General features: G+C 41.4%; 1 long non-coding RNA gene across 1 annotated transcript; it reads left to right on the forward strand.

Moving 5' to 3' along the window:
- The first annotated feature begins 661 nt into the window (after positions 1–661).
- Positions 662–8137, forward strand: LOC121315633. Its single transcript, XR_005950297.1, has 3 exons — positions 662–2484; positions 6320–6468; positions 7318–8137. It is a non-coding gene; the product is annotated as an uncharacterized LOC121315633 (long non-coding RNA).
- The last annotated feature ends 13340 nt before the right edge of the window (positions 8138–21477 follow it).

Raw genomic sequence — 21477 nt, forward strand, 5'->3', positions numbered from 1 at the left:
ACGAACTGTCGCAACGAAAATGCCAATTGCGATATGCTTGTGCTACGAATGGCCCATCTTAGTACATCTATCCCTCTGTCTGTTTCTCTATGGTAACAACCCAAAAAGCAAAACTAAACTTTGGCAGAACGATGGTGTTTTAATAAAAAAACTAAAAGCATTTTCTCACAGAATGTGTGATCAAAGAGCATGACTGTATAAATTATGTTGTTTCCCTGCGACTATATAAATGACGTGGTTGTGCCTGCGACTGTATAAATGACGTGATGTGGTTGTTCAGAAGCGCTCTCCACAATTCTCTGAACATCCAAAGTATTCTCAGTTGAATGTAAAAAACTTTAATCTAACCTTTACAATTAACAAACTATTGAAAAGCAGAAAAGTATTGATGAAAATATTGTAAAATGTAACAAACATATTTAGCTGGAGAAAAGGCATTTTAAGATTTTTGTTGGGGCAGTTCTTCTTCCTGAACCTTTCAAAACTCCATCATACAGCACGTATTCTAGTCTCCAGAATAATATATGAAAAGGGCTTCCTTAGCTGTCAATGCCACCCCATATTTAAAGAGCCCAGGTGCATCCTTGACAAGGGGAGTCATTTCCTGCCATTATACTGAGAGTATGAGTTTATTAAAGGTTACATTATGCTCATCCAGCAACACATACACAAGTTTAGAAAATGGCAGTGACTCTGATTAAAAATGTAATGTAAAAATGTTATAAAAAACTTCTTTATGGAAAAGTGTAGCATTGACGATGTCCTGGAATTGTTCCACGTTTACTATGAGCTGGATTTGACCTCGAAAGCCTCCAAAACCCATGCGAGTGTTGAGGAAGAAAGATAATGTGTCCAAAGAAACTTCTCCGAGGTGGAAGATGTCCACATAAAGCTAATAAATTCACCCGACTGTAGGCGGCGTATGTGAGTCTACCTTCAGTGCGTGGGACTGCTTGTCAAAGTACTTGGTATGTAGCTTATGTAATTTGATTTCAATTGTGCCTTCTGTTTCTTTTTAAATTTATTTTTAAACAAAGCTGTATTATCATGGGGGAAGAAAAAAAGTCTTTCTAAATGTTTCAATAGCTTATCATTGCTGTCACGTTTTAAAGTTCCTGTTTAACAGTGAATTGGATACAGGTAATGTTCCACTACAGAGGCTCTACAGGTATGAACAATTGTACCACGCAGATTTTTGTTAAAAAAAACAATATTTAATAAGCAACCTAATTTTGGATTAAACAGAAAAAAACACATGCATTATAGATTAAATAACTGTTAATAAGCTCACTTCTGGTATGTAACTGTATACTTCACACAATTAAAAGTATAGTTGGCAAAAGATAAACTACCTGAAAGATATCTCTTTAAAATGGGAGATACCAGAATTCTTGTGTACCCCTATAATCAGGTAACTGAGAGTAATTGTTTTAGTTGTTGCCAATTAATATAAGGCTTGAGGTCGGAAAAATAAATGTACATGAACGCAACAGGATGTCATAATTGGTGTTTTTATGTATTTTAAAATTGAATTACTGGCACTTATAAAATGTTACCTTGTAAAGTGGTATCCTGTTTTGATCGCATTAGTAACACATATTCAGTCTGCTTAGGTAGGGTTAGATAGCTCACAAAATACTTGTTTGGAAACATTGCACCACATAAAAGCGAATTTCCAGTTAAGATCTAAAGTGAGAATTGTGACTCATAGAGAGTACCTGATGTAGCATAATTATAAGCGGTATTTTACCAAATGGTCACAATTGCACAAAGTAATTAATGTGATTACAGTGTATAGACATTCACTCTTTGGAACCGGTTTTTAAATTAATAATAAATGCTATGCAGGTTTTGCAACTTACAACAACTGCAATAGATTAACTAAAAAAAAAAGTTAAAAATATTAAATTCCAACATACAGTAATGTAATTATCAGCCATTCACAATACTGTTTATAGTACTAATTCATTCATGTGAAAAGCCATATCCTACCATTATTCATAGTACAACATCTGCAAATTATTATAAAGTTATTAAACAATAATGATGTAATTATCCAATGATGTCATTATACAGAATCAAAAGAGGTAACTCTTATTAGTCTAAAATGGGAACAGTGGCAAAATGATATTGTCATGCAATAGGTGGTTGACATCATAATATTGTTACATGGTTGAGCATATTCAGTTTGCTTTGTATCAGTGTGTAACTAGTCCAGAACAATTGTGGTCTTCAGTGATATTAATATTTGTACATTTCCTGGAGATGCAGTGGCAGCTTGCCTAGACTATAATAAATATCATTGTTGCACCACTAATGAGCACACTTAATCAACTTGTTTGTTGCATTGCTTTGACTCCGAGCGCAAATCGATTGATGAATGTGAGGAGCTGGTGATCAATGCTGCAGCGGCCAAACAACAATCTGACCTTCTACCCAGTAAGAAACTCGTGGTGAGAGCCGAGCAGCTGCATCTTGCTGAGTGTAAGCCAAATTTTTATTTATCTACATTACACCACTGCTGTTGGGTTTCCAGTTTGCTCTTATTTGTTAAAGAAAGGATATTTTGTCAAATGTATATGTTGTGAGCATATTTCCTTAGGTTGCAACATTGCCAGTATTGGATGTTCTGTTCTAAACAATCATGAGTTAACAGCAACTAATTGCCTGCTTTCTTTCCCATTGTCTGTGTAGTGTTTGTACTTGTAGTTTTGCTTGCTTATAGTTGATGCTCATTGTAAATTATCTGCACTTCTTCGCACTTGGTCTTCAGGTTTTGAAAACCATGGCTTCTCAACAATGCAATGAGGCACCGTTCCAACTCAAAATTTACTAAAATGTGTATTTCTGCACAGGCTTGTAAATGATCCAACAATGACAACAAGCAGTGGAAGGGTTGAACAGCACAGACCGCAGCACTTTACCAGGCCAACTGAAACTCTGGTGCTTTCAGTTTGGTCTACTGCCAAGACTGCTGTGGCCACTGACTGTGTACAAGGTTTCCTTGCAACAGTTGAGATGCTGGAAGCTTTAACCAGTTCATTAGTCAGGAAATGGTTGGGAGTTCCACGCTGCCTCAGCAGAGAGGGACTTTATGGTAACGGAATACTGCAGTTACCGAGGAGTTTAAGTGTGCCAAGGTCCGACTGGAAATGACATTAGTAGATTCACGCAACAAATGCATAAGGGAGGCAGCACCTGTGTTGAAAACTGGAAGAAAGTAGGTGGAAGAAAGCTGTGGAAGATTCTAAGGCTACCCTTCGAATCAATGATATTTTGGGGCATGTTCAGCATGGAAGAGGGAGTCTTGGTCTCAGTTCAGCTCCTCCTACATGGTACAAGGCAACCCCAGCTCAAAGGAGGAAGCTGGTAATCAGCAAAAAAATAGTAGGAGAGGATGAGGTGTGTAAAAGCCATTTCCCAGGCCAAGCAGGGAGAATGGATGAGATGGGAGAGTGTGGAACAACGCAAGATCGTCTGGCAAGACCTATGGACAATGGAACAGTGCAGGATCAGTTTCCTCATCAGATCAACATATGATGTTCTCCCATCACCACATAACCTAAACCTCTGGGTGGGTGAGGATCCCTCATGTCCTTTGTGTTCATCACCTGCAACATTAAGGCACATTTTGACAGGATGTAAGGTGGGTCTTAGCCAAGGACGGTTTACTTGTGCCATAATTCAGGTGCTGTGATGTTTGGCCTTAGCATTGGAAGACAAGCGTAACCTGACCAATGAGTTGCCACCAGTTCCATCAAAGCATTACACACAAAAGACAATATTCCTCCTTCCAGGAGAGCAACCACCAAGAAAAGGTGTTGAAACCAACCCTCGCCCAGGACAACTGGAAGCTGCTAGAGACTGGAAAATGCAGGCAGATGTTGGTCAACGGTTTAGTTTGCCACCTGAGGTTTTATTTTGCCACCACTAACCTTTGACCAGACTTAGTTTTGTGGTCTGGATCAGCAAGCCTTGTTCATATGGTAAAGTTAACAGTGCCATGGGAGGATGCTGTGGATGAGGTGTATGAGAGGAAGAAACTTGGGTATGTTCAACTAGCTGCTGAAGCAGAACAGCGAAGATGGAGAGTCCAGGTTTACCCAGTGGAGGTGGGTTGTCGAGGATTTGTGGCACACTCTACAACCTGGTTTCTCAGAGATGTCAGGTTCAGTGGCCAAGAGCTTTGTCGCACAGTGAATAACTTGTCTGAAGCAGCAGAAAGGAGCAGCAACTGGCTGTGGTTGAGACGGAAAGATTCTGGCTGGGGAGCTCAAGCACAATAGACGGAAAGCAACGCTGATGTACGGGTAAGTAAGCTGGGTAGAGTTGAGTGGGGGACAGAAGGGGGTGATGCTGGGATGCCAGAATCACTGTCGAGCCCTCTTGATGTGTTGTGAGCTAGTCGACAAAACACAGAGGAGGGAAGGTGCCCACTTGAAGACCCCAGAGATGTGCCCTACTTAGCTCAAATCAGACGGTTGTTATGCTGGTGCGCTGGGGTGACCGCACTGTGGTTGATCCCCGGAGCCAATATCGCAGCCGTTGTGTGTGCTGATGCGCTAGGGAGGCAAAATAAGCTAATCCCTGGAGCCAGCATTACATTTCAGCCATCAACACCAGGCAGAAGGATATCTACATCATCAGATTGAAAGAAACGCAAATGGATGGAGATGCAGGTAGACCACATTAGTTTACTGTAAAGCTACGTCTTAGTTGGTACTTACCTTGGCAAGAGCTGAGTTCAAATCAGCATGAAGTTTTAACATCTACTCTCATGTAATAGAAATCGTTGGAACGGTAGTTGTATTTATTTTTAAAGACACCATTGTTTTATTTGTATATTGGGATGTTCATGTTTCAAAAAAATTATACCCTCTAATGTTTTTACCACGGAAATGACTGGATCCCAAAGTAAAAGTAATCGTTTGAAATAACTTTCCAGACTGAAATAGGAGAAAGTAGGCTACTAAATGCTATTAATAACATTAACAATAATACCCTTATTTGAGGCAAATGGTACCTGTGACAAGATAGCGTTGTGGGCCCAAGATGGGATTAGCAGAATTCAAGAAGCTGCAGTTCAAACTCTAAACCGTGCACTTATTAAACTAAACAAAAAATAACAGCAAACAAATAAACACAAGGTGCAAGGGATAAAACACAGTTTCAAACAAGAGATTGTTGTACGCTGGGCATTAGCCTTTACTACAAAGTTGCAAAAAAAAAACACAGCTACACTCACCTAACTCCCTACTTTAAACAAAATACTGTGCTCTCCTTTACACAGGTGGCCGTTCCTGAATTATCACTCAATTACCTAATTGGGGAATTGGAAGCTGCTCAAGTGTTTGAAACTCTCTGACAATCTAACGAATCTGGGACGTTATTATGAAGAAAAATGATATGTATAGTCTTCATGATACTTTAAATTCATTGCATACAAATAGAAAGCTGACCATTTTGAAGTACAGTGCAAAGAAGGGTAAATGTAGCAAACAGCCACCCATGAATCATCTTATTATAAAACCAAATATGACTGTGGAACACTGTTGCTTTAAGTTAAAGTTAAAGGTGTATTAACCTTATTCTATCTTTAAACCCCCTTATGTCAGCAAACCTTGAATGTCTACAAAATTCATGGCCGGTGTGTGATTACTGCAGGGTTTAGGACCCAGGGGAGTCCTGTGGCAGGCATGCATTCAGTGCAAGGGGCAAGTTCACATACTTAACCATGCACCTGCACCCCCCCTACTCTCGATTTTGTATTTTCAGATGTTGACAGGTATGGCAGTGTACAGGGATGGACAAGCACATTTTGAATAAATGGGCTGATGTTTCCATTTCTAAGACTGCACAAATTTCAGACACAGATTGTTTTTTAGTTTTGCATATTGATTTCCATAAGATAGGTGGTACTGCAAAAGTCAACAACAGTGACGATGGTGGCCTGTGGTAAAGAGGCAGGTGGCCAAGGCTGGCCAGTGGCAGAAATAGCAAACCCAGACTCAGGTATTGTAGTTTAAGTGCTATGGTGCACATTTATTTAACAAACACAAAACATTTTAAACAAAAACATTGCAATCCCAATACAAACTCGTTCTCCTTGTTCTCAACCTGCCAGGGGTAACTGATAATGAAATAATAAAGCAATTAATCATTTAAACAATCACTTAAACTATTGAACTTGTGGCTGTGTAAAGGTGGCCACAAAACACCCAGGGCCTCTGTCCTGTCTCATGGCCCTACAACCTATTAGACCATCCAACTCGAATATGAGTAGGTACAACCTTTCATGGCATCCCAAACTGATTTACAGGTTGATCGATTGTTTACGGGACTTTGGACCTGCGGACTGGCAGCTGGCCAGTCTGGTGTTTAAAACCTTGTGGAACTGCAGTGAGAAAATGACATGAGCTGCCTTGAGCGTCGGAGAGGAAGAGACAAAAACACAGCTACAAATCCTAGGTATGAATGCATTGTGCTGCTTATTTCATGGGAAAACAGTCACATCAATGTGTGTGTGTGTGTGTGTGTGTGTGTGTGTGTGTATGTGTATGTATGTGTGTGTGTGTGTGTGTGTGTGTGTGTGTGTGTGTATGTGTATGTGTGTGTGTATGTGTGTGTGTGTGTATGTCTTTAGTTTCTACAGAGATGTGACCGTGTTACACAGAAAGCAATAAAGTACACAAATTAATTCAGGCAGCAGTGGTGTTAGTGGGAGCTGTGCCAAGTATGATGTCTTTATTTTTGTTCTTTTAAAGTCTAACGTCCTTCCAAGGACAAAGCAGATTCAGTGTGGTTTGTTCAAATCTGTTTATTGCTCACTTTAATGTCATGTCTGCATTTTGATATTGCAATACATTAAGTGCTGTATTGTGCTACAAATGCTGTTTCAGTTTAGGGTAGGTAGAACAAGAAACAAGACCAACTGAAATCCACCTTAGCACTCCATGGTGTACAAAAACCTAAATTAAAAATAAAATAAGCTACAGTTAAATTAATTAAAATGTATTACATTGCGATATTTTCATTGAACACAACAGCTGAAACTAGGCTTGCTTCCCCAGATCTATTCATCATCAAGAGAGTTACCATTTCAATAACATTCTATGCTTAGTACTCTAGCTGTCTGGCTCTTTTGATATTCAGTTGATAAAATATGTACAAAATAATAGTTTAATTGAATCCTCTGTGTGCTTATTGGATTGCTATATACAATAGTATACTTCTAGTTGAATTTATTGTGTTGTATTTGTTGTAAAATAAGTGTTTTAAATATAGTTAATGTCTTCTTCTCTTTTTATCTCTTGCCAGAAGAGGATCTTGCTTTAGAGGACAGCTAATGCGAAGACCTAAGAGAATTCCCTAAAGTCTGCTGGGAGACAGAATTTATCCCTGGGGCTCATCAGCTAATGAATAGGACCCAGAGTCACTAAACTTTACTGGAGCCTCTCGCAGCTCCATCATAGCAACATGGGGTGTTTTCAAAACACCGCAAAGTGCACTCAAGCAATATTTCCTTTGATTGCTGGCTGTATAACAAAACCCTTGATTTAGGCTTTGTCAATTATATTGTGCTTTTACAGTCTATTATGTAATCGTAGCTGCTGAAGATAATACATCATGCAGTACAGGCGCTGGAGAAGATTACATAATATATAATGGACAACAATAAGCAGTCAAATCTATTGTTAATGCAATACAGATGGAAATATTTCAGGTTTTGTGAAATAGAAGAAGCTTATTAAGCAGCTAGATAATTGTACAAAGGTGCATGTTTTAAAGATCCAAGCCACTCTATAACAGGGAGAGTGAGGGGGAGGGGGAGGGGGAGGTAGAAAATCTGGAACTGGGTACACCTGTGAAAAATACCCGGATTAACTTTTCTTTTCAGGTAATGATTTAAAAAAAAAAAAAGTTTTAAGTGCATGATACATATTTAAATACTACATAGTAGATATACATTTAAGGGCCTCATGCACTAAACAGCAATAAGTTCCTTTAGATACTGCGTGGCAAGGGAATCACATACTGCACACAAAAACGAAGGCGTGACCGCTCTATTGACTAAGCTAATAATATGCTGTGAGGCGAGAGTGTATTAAATGGAATGTCCAGACAGTAATTTATGTGTACAGAAATAAAATAATTTATTTTTATTATCTATACACAACAAAATAATTAAATAACAAAAGAAAACAAAATGGTGTGAGGGAAGGAGTGCAGGGGTGAAATCCAAAACCGATCGTGATAACTCGTCTTTAATCGTCTTCGTGGTAAACCATACATAAACAAAAAAAGACAAAAGAAATGTTAGTGTTTTTTTTTTTTTTTAAATCCCGCTGCACCAAACTAGTCTCTCCCTCCACCCGTTACTCCTCCTATTTTACTTTCGGACCAACCCCGAACACAGTTGTACGTTCCCTTTAGTATGTAATGTCCCGCCTCTGTAGTCAGTGGAACACCAATCCCCAACTGACAAGTGTCCTTATCCTTCACTTGACTCCAGTGGCTGGAATTTACATACTCGTACTTCCGCCCCTCACCAAGGTGCCGCCCCTCAAAAAGATGACTTTTGCCATGGTCACGAGATCTTGGTAAGGGAAGTCCCGAGTTGGTTTGATGCCATCTACTGTCGGGAGGCTGAATCACAGACTGAAATCCCTTTGACTCATCACATATCCCACCCCTCAGAGTGGAGCCGAAGGAACACTCGGAAACCTCTAACCCTTCCCTTTTCCCTCCCTCCCGGGAAAAAAAAATCAGCATTTTGATGTAACTTACCCACACGATACCTTATTTGAAAGGCGAAGGGTTGAAGCGCCAGGTACCACCGCGTAATCCTAGCGTTTGAATCCTTCATCGTGTCTAACCACTTTAAAGAAGCGTGATCTGTGATGAGTACAAAAGGTCGTCCCAGAAGATAGTATTTTAAAGATTCCACTGCCCATTTCACTGCCAGGCATTCTTTCTCCACTACCGAATACCTCTGTTCTCTGGGCAGTAACTTCCGACTGATGTATAGTATCGGGTGTTCTATACCATCTCTCTCCTGGGACAGAACCGCCCCCAGACCAGTCTGCGATGCATCTGTCTGCAGGACGAACTCTCGGCTGAAATCCGGGCTTATTAATGCTGGGGCCTGACTCAAATTAGTTTTAATAGATTCAAAGGCTGTCTGACACTCTGCACTCCACTTAATTTTATTTGGAGCGTTCTTTTTAGTGAGATCAGTGAGAGGGGCGGCTATAGTGGAAAAGTGTGGAATAAAGCGGCGGTAATAACCAGCCAACCCTAACAGTGATCTCACCTGGGTTTTCGTGGTAGGTACCGGTGAATCCAACAAAGCCTGGACTTTTGAAACCAACGGTTTCACTCTACCCTTACCCATTATGAAACCTAAATATTTAGTTTCTTCTTTTCCAATAGCGCACTTTGCCATGTTCGCTGTGAGCCCCGCCCTCCTCAGAGACTGTAAGACGGCTTCTAATCTAGTCAAATGTTCTCTCCAGGAAGAACTATAAATGACTACATCATCGATATACGCAGCTGCATACTCTCGATGAGGTTGTAAAACCTTGTCCATTAGTCTCTGAAAAGTAGCAGGCGCTCCATGAAGTCCGAACGGCATAGTACAAAATTGAAAAAGACCCTCTGGGGTTGAAAATGCCGTTTTCTCACGAGAGGCTTTCGTTAATGGAATTTGCCAATATCCTTTCGTCAGATCCAGAGTTGAAATAAACCGAGCTTGCCCCAGCTTGTCTAAGAGTTCATCTACTCGAGGCATGGGATATGCATCAAACTTGGAGATAGCATTCACCCTCCTAAAATCGATACATAATCGTAGTGACCCATCTGGCTTGTCTATTGGTACTATTGGGCTACACCACTCGCTTCGGGAAGGTTCAATTACCCCAAGTTTCAACATACACTCCACCTCCCTTCGAACAGAATCTCTCCGACTCTCTGGAATGCGATACGGTCTCTGTCTAACTCTTAGACCTGGCGGAGTGATAATAGCATGTTCGATCAAATGCGTTCTTCCAGGCACGTTAGAAAACACATCACTGAACATTTTAATTAGATTGCTTACCTCTTCACGCTGATCAGGAGTTAATTGTTCCCCCATCGGGACCTCAGCTGCTGACTCTGGCTCAATTGAGGGTCCAAAATCCTCTCCCTCCTGTACAGGAGATATAAAATGGACTTCCCGTTCTTTCCACGGTTTCAGGAGATTAACATGATAAATTTGACTTTCTTTCCGACGCCCAGGCTGTCGGATCTCATAATTGACTTTACCAATTGCTCGAATAACCTGAAAGGGACCCTGCCATTTAGCAAACAACTTAGATTCCGATGAGGGCAACAATAACAACACTTTATCTCCAGGTCGAAAGTTCCGAATTCTTGCATTTTTATTGTAGCTTTGTTGCTGCTTCTGCTGTGCCGCTTTGAGATTGTCATGTGCCAATCGACCGACTAATTCTAAGCGATCGCGTAACTGCAACACATATTTTACTACATTTTTAGACTCCTTTGACTGTTCTTCCCAGCCTTCTCTTATGAGATCCAAGATACCCCGCGGCTGCCGACCGTACAAGAGCTCAAACGGGGAAAACCCCGTTGAGGATTGTGGTACCTCACGAACTGCAAAGAGCAAGTAGGGAAGCAGTTTAGCCCAATTGCGTTTTTCTTGATCTACAAAGCGGCGCAACATATTTTTCAAAGTCTGATTAAATCGTTCAACAAGCCCATCCGTTTGAGGATGAAAAACTGAGGTTCTAATTGAACGGATTTTCAATAATTTATATAGTTGCTGAATACAGTCTGACATAAAATTAGTGCCCTGATCAGTGAGAATTTCTTTCGGGATTCCCACCCTAGAGAATATTTTTACCAATTCATTCGCTACAGCTACTGCATTCATAGAGCGTAAGGGAACAGCTTCTGGATATCTCGTTGCGTAGTCCACTACTACTAAAATATACCGATATCCTGACTCTGTTCCCTCCAGAGGGCCTACTAAATCTACACCAATCCTTTCAAACGGTACCCCAATAATTGGAAGTGGAACCAGAGGTGCGGGGCGAACTGACTTAGGGGCAGCTAATTGACATTCAGGACACTCCGATACATACTTCCGCACAAGACCATAAACCCCAGGCCAAAAAAACCGGGCCAGAATTCGTTCCTGAGTCTTTTCAGTTCCCAAATGACCTGAAAATGGAATGTCATGCGCCAATCTCATGACTTCTGACTGAAAAGGCCTAGGAACCAATAACTGTTTTACGAGCTGTCCCGTCCCGGGAGCCCGGGTTATTCTATATAATAAGTGCCCAGATACAGAAAAATGCGGAAATACCACCGGTTGTCCTTCCTGCATATCCTTCCCCTCAACATATCTAACCTGTTTCCAAGCATACTGTAACGTGGGATCATTTTGTTGTTCATATCCCAAGTCAATATCTCGGTCCCAATGGTTAGGTACACAGAGAGGAGTGTCTTTTATTACATGACCTTCCACCTCAGTAACCTCGCAGCCCCGGTTACACTGAATACCTACTCCCTTTCCTTGCCGTTTAAGCGATTGGTTTACTTTTGTGTCAGACCCCTCCCCTTGTCGTCTCAGAGTTCCCTCATATTTTTCCACCCGACGCTCTCTTTTTGTTTTTCTTGGGCGGATTTTAGGGTTAAACAGGTCGGATTGCAACGGAAAAATCTCGCCAATTGTTTTCTCCTGTTGCTTTAATTGTCCCCTGGTAGAAACTAAGACCATTTCCCGACCTAAAATACGATCAAAAAACGGCCAGTCTCTTCCCAGGAGAACAGGGTATGGTAAACATTGCGCTACAGCCACTTTAACGTAAGCTGAATAATCACCTACAATAAGTCTAACTTTAGTGGTGGGATAAACCCGAGTTTCTCCATGAATACAGGAGATAGCCACTTTACCCTGTGGCTCCCAGGCTACCCCATCCAAGAGAGCTTGCCGAATCAATGTTTGTGCACACCCAGAGTCCGCAAATGCGTAAGTACTCTTTCCCCCGACCTGTACTCTTAACTGATAAGGGCCCTCCCGACATTCCCCAGTGTTCCTACCTGTTACTGCTGACCAGGATCTTGTCGCCAGGTCCACCTTCATTACTGGACAATTCCTGGCAATGTGTCCAGGCTCATTACGATGGTAGCACACTTGGTTAGGAGGCATCAACGGAGTTAATCTGTCCTGCGAGTCCGCGACCGGCAGGTTAGGGGGATTCTCTCTCGCCCAGGATGGGGCTACCCTCGACCTCCATGGTCTGAAGGTCTGGTTACCCCCTCTGGGCTTCATTGGTTGGTTGGTCCGAGTTAGTTTAGGGGCAGGAGTGGGGTCTGACCCGGCGCCTTCGTTCGCGTCTTCGTAGGCCTCCGCCAGGAGGATGGCATCCTCGAGAGTGGTAGGTCGATTCCTCTTAATCCACTCTCGATTCCCTGGCGGTAGTATAGACGCGAACTGTTCTATAACTATTTTCTGCACCAGTTCTTGGGGTGTATGTTCTTCTGGCCGCAGCCACCGGGTGCACTGATCTAAAAGATATTGTCCCGCAACCCGGGGCCACATCCCCTTGGACAGCTGGTATTCCCGGAAACGGAATACACAACAAAATAATTAAATAACAAAAGAAAACAAAATGGTGTGAGGGAAGGAGTGCAGGGGTGAAATCCAAAACCGATCGTGATAACTCGTCTTTAATCGTCTTCGTGGTAAACCATACATAAACAAAAACAGACAAATATCCCGCTGCACCAAACTAGTCTCTCCCTCCACCCGTTACTCCTCCTATTTTACTTTTGGACCAACCCCGAACACAGTAGTACGTAAAATACCTTTAGTATGTAATGTCCCGCCTCTGTAGTCAGTGGAACACCAATCCCCAACTGACAAGTGTCCTTATCCTTCACTTGACTCCAGTGGCTGGAATTTACATACTCGTACTTCCGCCCCTCACCAAGGTGCCGCCCCTCAAAAGATGACTTTTGCCATGGTCACGAGATCTTGGTAAGGGAAGTCCCGAGTTGGTTTGATGCCATCTACTGTCGGGAGGCTGAATCACAGACCGAAATCCCTTTGACTCATCACATATGCACTAATAAGTCGAGCTAAATTATTCATTTGCAAGCTGTCGCTGCGTGGTGTATTCTGCATGAATTCATAACCTGACTTTAGTACATGATGTACATGGGAAAAACAAATAGCCTACAGAATGTTGTATGAGTTAAAAAATGGAATGCTGTTTGTTTATTGAAAAAAGAACTAGTTCTTTTTTCATTTTTCAGCTTTTGAATATAGACTAGGGAAAACAAACAAGACATCAAAAGTAATCAAACCAAAAACGAACAATGAACCAGTGGACTTTTCATTGTTCAAAAAAACTATCAGTTTATTTTCCTAGCAGATGCCCCTTATTCAGAGCGACTTTCTGTAGTTGTTGCTGAATATTACATTACAAAATACAGTAAATTCAGTAGCTATTGAGCATATTCATATAAAAGCATAAAATACAGATAGATTTCAAATAAGAGCAACTTTTAGGCATACAAAGACAAATACGTTCTTGTCTGTATCTACTGTACGTATCACCTCCTTGGAGCAACCCTCTTGCTCTCCTGTGCACTGATACATTTACACTCTTATTTCAACAACATATTTATTACGCTCGCCCTGACTCTTGTACCTTCAACCAACTTACGGCAGTTAGACTCGGTGTTCAAAACATGCTGTCTGTACGACAGTCGTAAAGCAGTAGCTCAACCGCAACTGCTGTGAAACAAAAACAAATTAAACAGTAGCTGGCTAGGATGTGCATTCAGTACTAAACATCAAAAAAACATAACATCCCCCCTTCTCCAGTTCAAGTGTGAAAAGAAGGGTCAAAGTCTTAACAACAGGTAGCTCTGTGGCGCAGCCTGCTTGGATGCTGTATGTGGGGCCTCACATGGTTCTTCTCTGTTACAGTCACAGGTAGGAAAACTATTAAGTTAGGGCTGGTCTCACCTCAGAAGCAGGAGGGCTGACCTTCCTCAGCCTGTTAGCATGCCAACAAGATCCATTATGGAGTTGAAAAGTGGCTGGACCCAAGCATGTGGTGATGCACATCGGTGAAGACCAACAGGGTTGCAGTTTGTTGGTGCAGCAAGACTTCCTTATTCTAACCGAATCTAGTTCCTATAGCAGTGGATGTTTCGATCTGTGCACTTTGAAAACCTTTCTTTCATTGCCAGTTGACATGTCGTCACTGTAGTTCTGGTCAGTGGGGGTACAGGAGGTGAACTGGGAGGGCAAAGCTGATCTAGAGGCAACTCTAGCTCACGGCCCAACATAAGAAAAGCAGGAGACACCCCTGTGGTGGTATGTTTAGTGGCTCAAGTGTAGTGCCTTCAGCAGAGCACTCTAGCTCACGGCCCAACATAAGAAAAGCAGGAGACACCCCTGTGGTGGTATGTTTAGTGGCTCAAATGTAGTGCCTTCAGCAGAGCTGTGTCGAACTGACAGCCTTGTGCTAGGTGGGTGTGGATACCATTTTTCAAGGATTGGTTAAATCTCTCAACTCCTCCGTTTGCTTGAGGATCGTATACTATCCTTGTTCTTCAGATAAGAGTTAAAGTCTGACGAAATAAACTGGGGCCCATTGTCAGTAGTGATAACACAGGGCAAACCCGAGCGAGCAAATGTAGTCCAGGGTTTACAGCATCACTTGTGTGGTAACTGAGGCAACTGGATATACTTCTGGTCATTTTGAGTGTAGGTCATATATGACCACCAGGAGCTGCTGATGAGGGGGCATGCTGCGAAGTTTCCCACAGACATCTAGCTTCAAGTGTTCCCAAGGTGACTGCGGCCAGGGCACTGGCTGTAACAAGGCTGTAGGTGGCTGTCCGGACTGTCCCCACTGATAAGGCATGTTGTGCAGTCTTTGATGAGGAGCTCAATCTCTTTGTCAATGCCAGGCCACCATACCAAATCGCTGCATCGCTTCTTCAGCTTTACAACTCCTAAGTGGCCCTCATGCACCATCTGTAGCACCCGAGCCTGTAACTCAGTGGGTACTACAGTTCTGTGGCCCTGTGCCATGCAGACGTCACCCCAGCAGGACAGCTCATTCCGCACTCGATGGTAAGGTGCCAGGAATTCTTCCACTTTACACGGCCATCCATTCGTTATATATTCTCAAAGGGTGCTGAAGAGAGGTCCAACTGTGGAAGCCTGGCAGAGTTCTTGTATTGGCACTACTTCTGTGAGGGGCCCCTGGAGCATATTTACTATTGCTTGCTCTGTGTCATTGGGCTTAGATTCCTGCTCCAAAGGTAGGACAGACTGTGACAAGTGATCTGCTACTGAATTGTTGCACCCAGGTGTGAATTCTAATTGGAAGTGATATTGCTGTATCCTGTCTGCCCACCTGTCTAGTCTGAGGGGCTTGTGTACAGTTTCTGATGTTACCACTGTCATCCTAACCGTGTCAAATACAGCAGGTGTACAAAGCACGTGTAAAGAGGCTTACTGCGTGGTAAGCATGTTACTGATGTTTAGTGCATGAGGACCCATTCACTTAACAGCGGTAAATGACCAGAATTACCGCATGGCAGGGGGAAGCCAAACTGCACACATAAATGAACCAGCGGTAGCTCTATTCACTAAGCTGATTCATTGGCAAGTTATCAGAACGCACATAATTCAGCATCAGAATACAGAATTCAACATGCAGAATTATGCATGAGGTTTACACACAGTACTATAGTGTGTAATTAATGTATATATATATACAACGCTCGAAAGAAAAGGTAAGTACGGTTCTTGGTGATGTGTCTTCGTCTTTCTAGTCCCAATTTAGAAGTGCATTAATTTCTAATGTGACTGCAGTAGCCACAGATTACTTACCTCTTTTAAGAATAAATCGTCCTTTGGGATTGGCAGGCCAATTCCCCTATGGAGGTGTAAAACCAGCACCATGCTTCGATTACATAATGGTGAATCGATGTATCAAATTAGAACCCAGTTTGAAGTCTCCTGTTGCCGGTTACCATTAAAACCATGATTGTACAAGTGTGCTTCTTTTAGTGCTAGTACGGTTGCTAGGATACACCCTTTAGGCCTCTACATTTGCATTGGACAAGCCAAATCAGAAGTAGGCCTATTGTATTCACGTTTTCTTTATTTAAAAATTAAGTGTAAATCGAATCAAAATCTGTCGAAACGTTTGCAACAAAACCAGTTTCGTCCTTATTCAACTTATTTAACTTAACATAGTTAACGTAGGCCTATTTTATTAAATAATATAATAATAATAATAATAATAATAATAATAATAATAATAATTGCAGTACTACTTTCCGGTGTCTGTACTTTCAGTCTCTTCTGCAGATTTTTTAAATGCACTGCTGTACATGGCCAACTCTCAGGGAAGGCAGCATTAAATCTGCTTCAATTTCTGTGGAATCCTTTCAGCCATCCTCCACAGTTTAAATATAATATTTTATACATGCTATGAAATACAGTTTTTGCTACATTGTATAATTTTAAACATTACTACTGGCCATGATTGCCTTTGTATGGATGTACTGAGAAATTAAGCTTTTATAGGTTATACCTGGAATATGTACTGGTAATTAGCTCCTTTTATAGGCTACAATGCACCTTTGGTACTATAAACAGATGAATTTGTTTTGTGTGTGAATTAAATAACGACTAGGCCTACTAACAAAAGTTTTTGGTTTTTTTTATCCTCTAGCACAGCTTAATTAATTCTGGTGGTGTTTCATAAATTAGATTATACATGTGAATTTGGTTTGTGAAAATGGGAAAATATTCTTATGCAATTCAGCCTTAGTATTTACTTTTGTGTGTAAATACATTTCCGTCCATCATTTTCTTATGTTAAATAAAAAGGAAAATTAAAAAACAATAATTAAGATGTTAGGTTTCTTGTCACAATGACAGCGACCAAGGAGGACAGACCAGGAGCTAAATGTATTAGCAGGAGAAGTGGTGGCGAGAACATTAACTACAGTGAAACACTAAGGACAAAATAAATGATCTCTGTATGAGGAGGACAGGGGTCCTGTCCCAAATCACAGCGTCCTGCGAGACAGTCAAAGCAGAGACAGTCATTGCTATGGAACAGTTATGTTTAACTCTGAAAATCAAATAAATATTTGTTTGTTCAACTTAATCTCCCTCTGATTCATTTTGTAATATTAATACAGGAAAGCACTCGCTCAGTCAATTAAAAGTTCACTATTTACATTTCAAAAAGTGTTTGGTGAAAAGTCACTTTTTTAACATTAGATGCCGTTTGATTGCTTGTATTTATGACTGCATCTGAACTCGCGCTCTGTCTACATTCATTTATTGAACATTTACAGTTTATTTTGTATATTTTAAAACTATTTTAAGCATAGCCTACTTTAAATATCACAAGTACATGGTGACTATATAAATATATTAACATAGCCGAAAGCGTTACATATAGACCTGCCTCGTAATCTTCATATACCCCAGACTGTCCGAGGATGTACAAGTACACTGTAACATTGGAGTCGCTATTAAATCTTTAAAAATGAAACAAACTTTTGCTGGAAACAAGAGTAGTTTCAAATGGTCTGTGTTGGTTGCAAAAAAAAGTAACAATCAGACAAAATAGATTTTTTTTAGAACAACTTTGAAGGACAAATTCAGCAACATTTTTTGAGGTTTATAAACCTTTAAAACATATGTGGAGACATTAATTACAATGACCGTGTAATTCCCACAGCCTATTTTGCTGCCTTTAATCCCAAAATATTAAACACCACTGGAGCCTATCAACCTAAAAAATAATAATAATAATAATAATAATAATAATAATAATAATAATAATAATAATAAAACATTGTATACGACTAAGCATAGATGTAAACAGCTAGTTTCTCCCTCTGTTACATTGTCTATTATTACAAAGACACACACAATTGAAATCAATGCCATTCTCCACAAGCGTTTTAATGATATCCCAACTTACTACTGTTATGTGGTTAGAGTCAAGATGCAGTGTATATACTTAGTAAGCAGTAAGCTCCTCCAAATTAGCAGTTGTAAAACCCTTCCCTTCGGTCCCTTCCAGGGGAGAGCTGTGCCTCCCGCTCCTCCAGCTGAGTGCAATATCTGCAGCGTCCCTTTGAGCAGGGGTGGCATCAGCATTACTGTACAGGTGGCCGGCCCGGTGCTGGACTGAGTAGTCGTAACCAGCCACAGCAGGGAGGCGTGATCTGTACGGCCTGAAGTGGCGCACGGCCTACGCTATAGCCAGGAGCTCTCTTCTGGTCACACAGTAATCTACTATGGCTTGCTCAGGGCTCAGTTGCTGTGCTCCATGACTCTCTCTCTCCATCCAGGCCCTCCTGGGCCAGCACCTTTTCAGGATCAATGCCAGGAGCAGGTAATTCGGGAGGGCCTTGCGCTTCACCAGGGGTAACTGGTGCGGCAGCTCCCGAACTGGGGTCATGTTTACCATATTAATGCTATGCTGGACCAGAATGACACAACTACAGTCCTCCACTGTGGCTGCAAAGATGTTTTTGTACCCCCTCAGCAGCTCCCGTAGCTGGTCCTGCTGGCCCTGGGACAGGCCCTCCTGACTCCGCTGCTACAGCGCCTCCTCCACATCTTCAGTTGCCAAGGCAGCTGGGGGTTTCAAACAGTCCTTTCCCTGGTGGCAGGACGGCCCTCTTGCGGCAGGAGTACTGTGAGATGCGGAGTTGGCTCTTCTGGTGGATGGGACACCCTGGGTAAGACCCTGGGTAAAAATCCTGGGTAAAGGTCCTGTCAGCAGCTTCTGTGAAGGACCAGGTTCTGCCACTGCATTTCCAGCGGGTCTCCTCCTCCTCCTGGCCCAGGGTCAGTCTCAGGCTGTTCTTACCGATTTGGAGAGTCTTTTTGGCACCTATCTCAGCCTCAGGATACAATAGTCTTGGATCTGGACTTGGATTCAGGGTATCCCTGTCTGGACCACCAAGCAGCGGAGTCCATGGCGATGACCTGGCAAGTGGCAGTACAGAGAGACTCTGGCGGGCCGGACTTGCTGATGGAGCTGGCTTGGGGTCAGGCTGCAGACGAACGCCTCCACCAGGTCCTCTTGGATGGGTAGTCAGGGTACCTCCGCCCTGCCAGGTAGAAGACATCGGCTGCAAGGACTTCCAGCTTTTCTTCAGCACTGAAGTTGCATTAGCTTGCCGTCTATGGAGGAAGGATGCAAGCAACACCTTGTATATATAGGGTATATTTTTTCAAAAGGGGTCTACTCAACTCATTCAACCAGCAGTGGAGTTAAATACTGCCACAGTTTAAATAATTAAAAGAGGCCCCAATGTATTCCACAGTTTTGAAAATCAAACAATGCACACAAGTCTCTCCAATATTTACATCAATTAAATAGACTGCTTAAGCACTCTCTCAAGCTATTGGCTTTTCAAATGTTAACATTTGTATGGAATTTCCTCATTTCAGGTATTTAAAGAAGACTTGAGTAAAGCCAGAAAATATATGGTGTGATCCATTTGTTATATAATCAAGCCAGGATTGAACAGGATCCAGCAAGCGTTTAAAAAACAAATTGACAGGAAGGTTCTGGGATTGACTAAAAACATGCACTGTGTTCTGTTGACTTGAACTTTGAAAAACAACATTGCTAATTTATTACCAAAAACTGCATACTGAGGTTTTTAATGATCTCTTTGAAACAGTTCGGTGAACCCCATTGTTCTTACCACAGCAGAACACATTTTGTTTTTCTAACATTGTTGACCATTGTAAAGTGATTGCTAAATAAGCACAAGAAATCAGTTATTCCACATAAATTGTTTATACAAGTGGTTTCTGTGGTTGTATTGTCTGTACACACATAAAATTTGAAGCTATTTTAGTCATTCTTTAAAAAAAAATCTTTCCTCCCTAAATAGAATGACCATATGAGGCCATGAATATGGTCACTGTGTTTTAGCGCTAGTTGTCTGGCAACCTCAAATCAGAAATTAAAAGCCAATACATCCACAGAAAGGCCTTACGTAGCTGTTTCCAATGATACAATGTCTTTTGTTGTGCAATGTATTATTATATTAGCACATATGGTTTCCTATATGTTTCATAGTAACCTATCTGCACTTTGTAATGCGTTAGAAGGTAGTTTTATATTTGACCAAAGATTTGGAAGGTTTTTAAAGAAATACATCAGGTGGCCGTATTGGTTTACGCACAAACACCATTTTTGAAAAAGTAAATTGTATTGACACAGGGATGCTGCTTGTCGACTTTGATGTTAATCAAATAAACCATTTTTCAACAGAAGTGGTTTTAAATTGAAGAAGAAAATGTTGGTCTGGCAGCCATATTCTCTTACAAATGAACACCATTTTGCCATATTTGAATTCCATTGTCTCCAGGGTGACGCCAAGTTAGGAGTTAGCTGGTTAAACAGTTTGCAAACAGAAGCAGTTTGAAGTTTGGGTGTGTTTTGGCAAATTTCGTGGCAGCCCTTGATAGTAAAATTTATCGCAGCAACTGCTGCTTCGCAAACTTGAAGCATGCTTGGTTTCAAAAGTTTAAGATCAATCGGTTCACCGGTTCCCAAGAAGATTTTTGAAAAGTTTTTCCAAAAAATGCTTCAGGCCACCATCTTGGTTGAAGCAGGAGTGCATTGTTTTTCAGGGGTTTTTTTTGCACCTGAACTGTAATCTACACGGGATGATACCTGCCAAGTTTCATGTTGATTGGTTACACCATGTGCGAACAGGAGCAGTTTAAAGTTTTGGGAGGAAAATTGACAAAATGAAATAATAATAATAATAATAATAATAATAATAATAATAATAATCTTTACAATAACAATAGGCTAACCAGGCCAGCTTGGAAGTCTAATAAAAGAGATGTAGTGTGGTGTGTGTAATGTCAAATACAATCCTCACTCAAACTTGACATCCTCCACTTAAAAGCATTTCCGATGTATGCTTTTTAAATGTAATCACCAAATTTGTCATCAAAGGATGCAAGTTTTATTGTTCCTAGTGCCTAGTCTTATTCAATGACAAGGCTCAGAAAGACGGATTTGACTGCCGCACAGCTTATTATTGCCGTGAGACATCCCGGAAGAGAGATCATGTCATCTGTGTTTGTGCCCCGAAATTAGAGCAGTCCAGTGTGCAGGGGTTATTCTTGTGGGAGGAAAAGGAGCGAGCCATTTCACTTTCAATAGGATGCAGCTGCATCTAATTTTTGAGCTGCGGTAAAACTTCTACCAAATTGCCAGTACTTTCATGTTTACTCAATTATTCTGTTGCTGTGACTAAAATGAAGGACTTCTTGTAATTTGCTTCATATATGCCAACAGATAATGTAAGTCTTATTACTCTTTGGGATATTTTAAATGTCACTATCTTATTATGTAGACAGGACATCCAGCACTA

Source organism: Polyodon spathula, chromosome 5 (assembly GCF_017654505.1).
Source record: "Polyodon spathula isolate WHYD16114869_AA chromosome 5, ASM1765450v1, whole genome shotgun sequence".
In the NCBI taxonomy this organism is placed as follows: Eukaryota; Metazoa; Chordata; class Actinopteri; order Acipenseriformes; family Polyodontidae; genus Polyodon; species Polyodon spathula.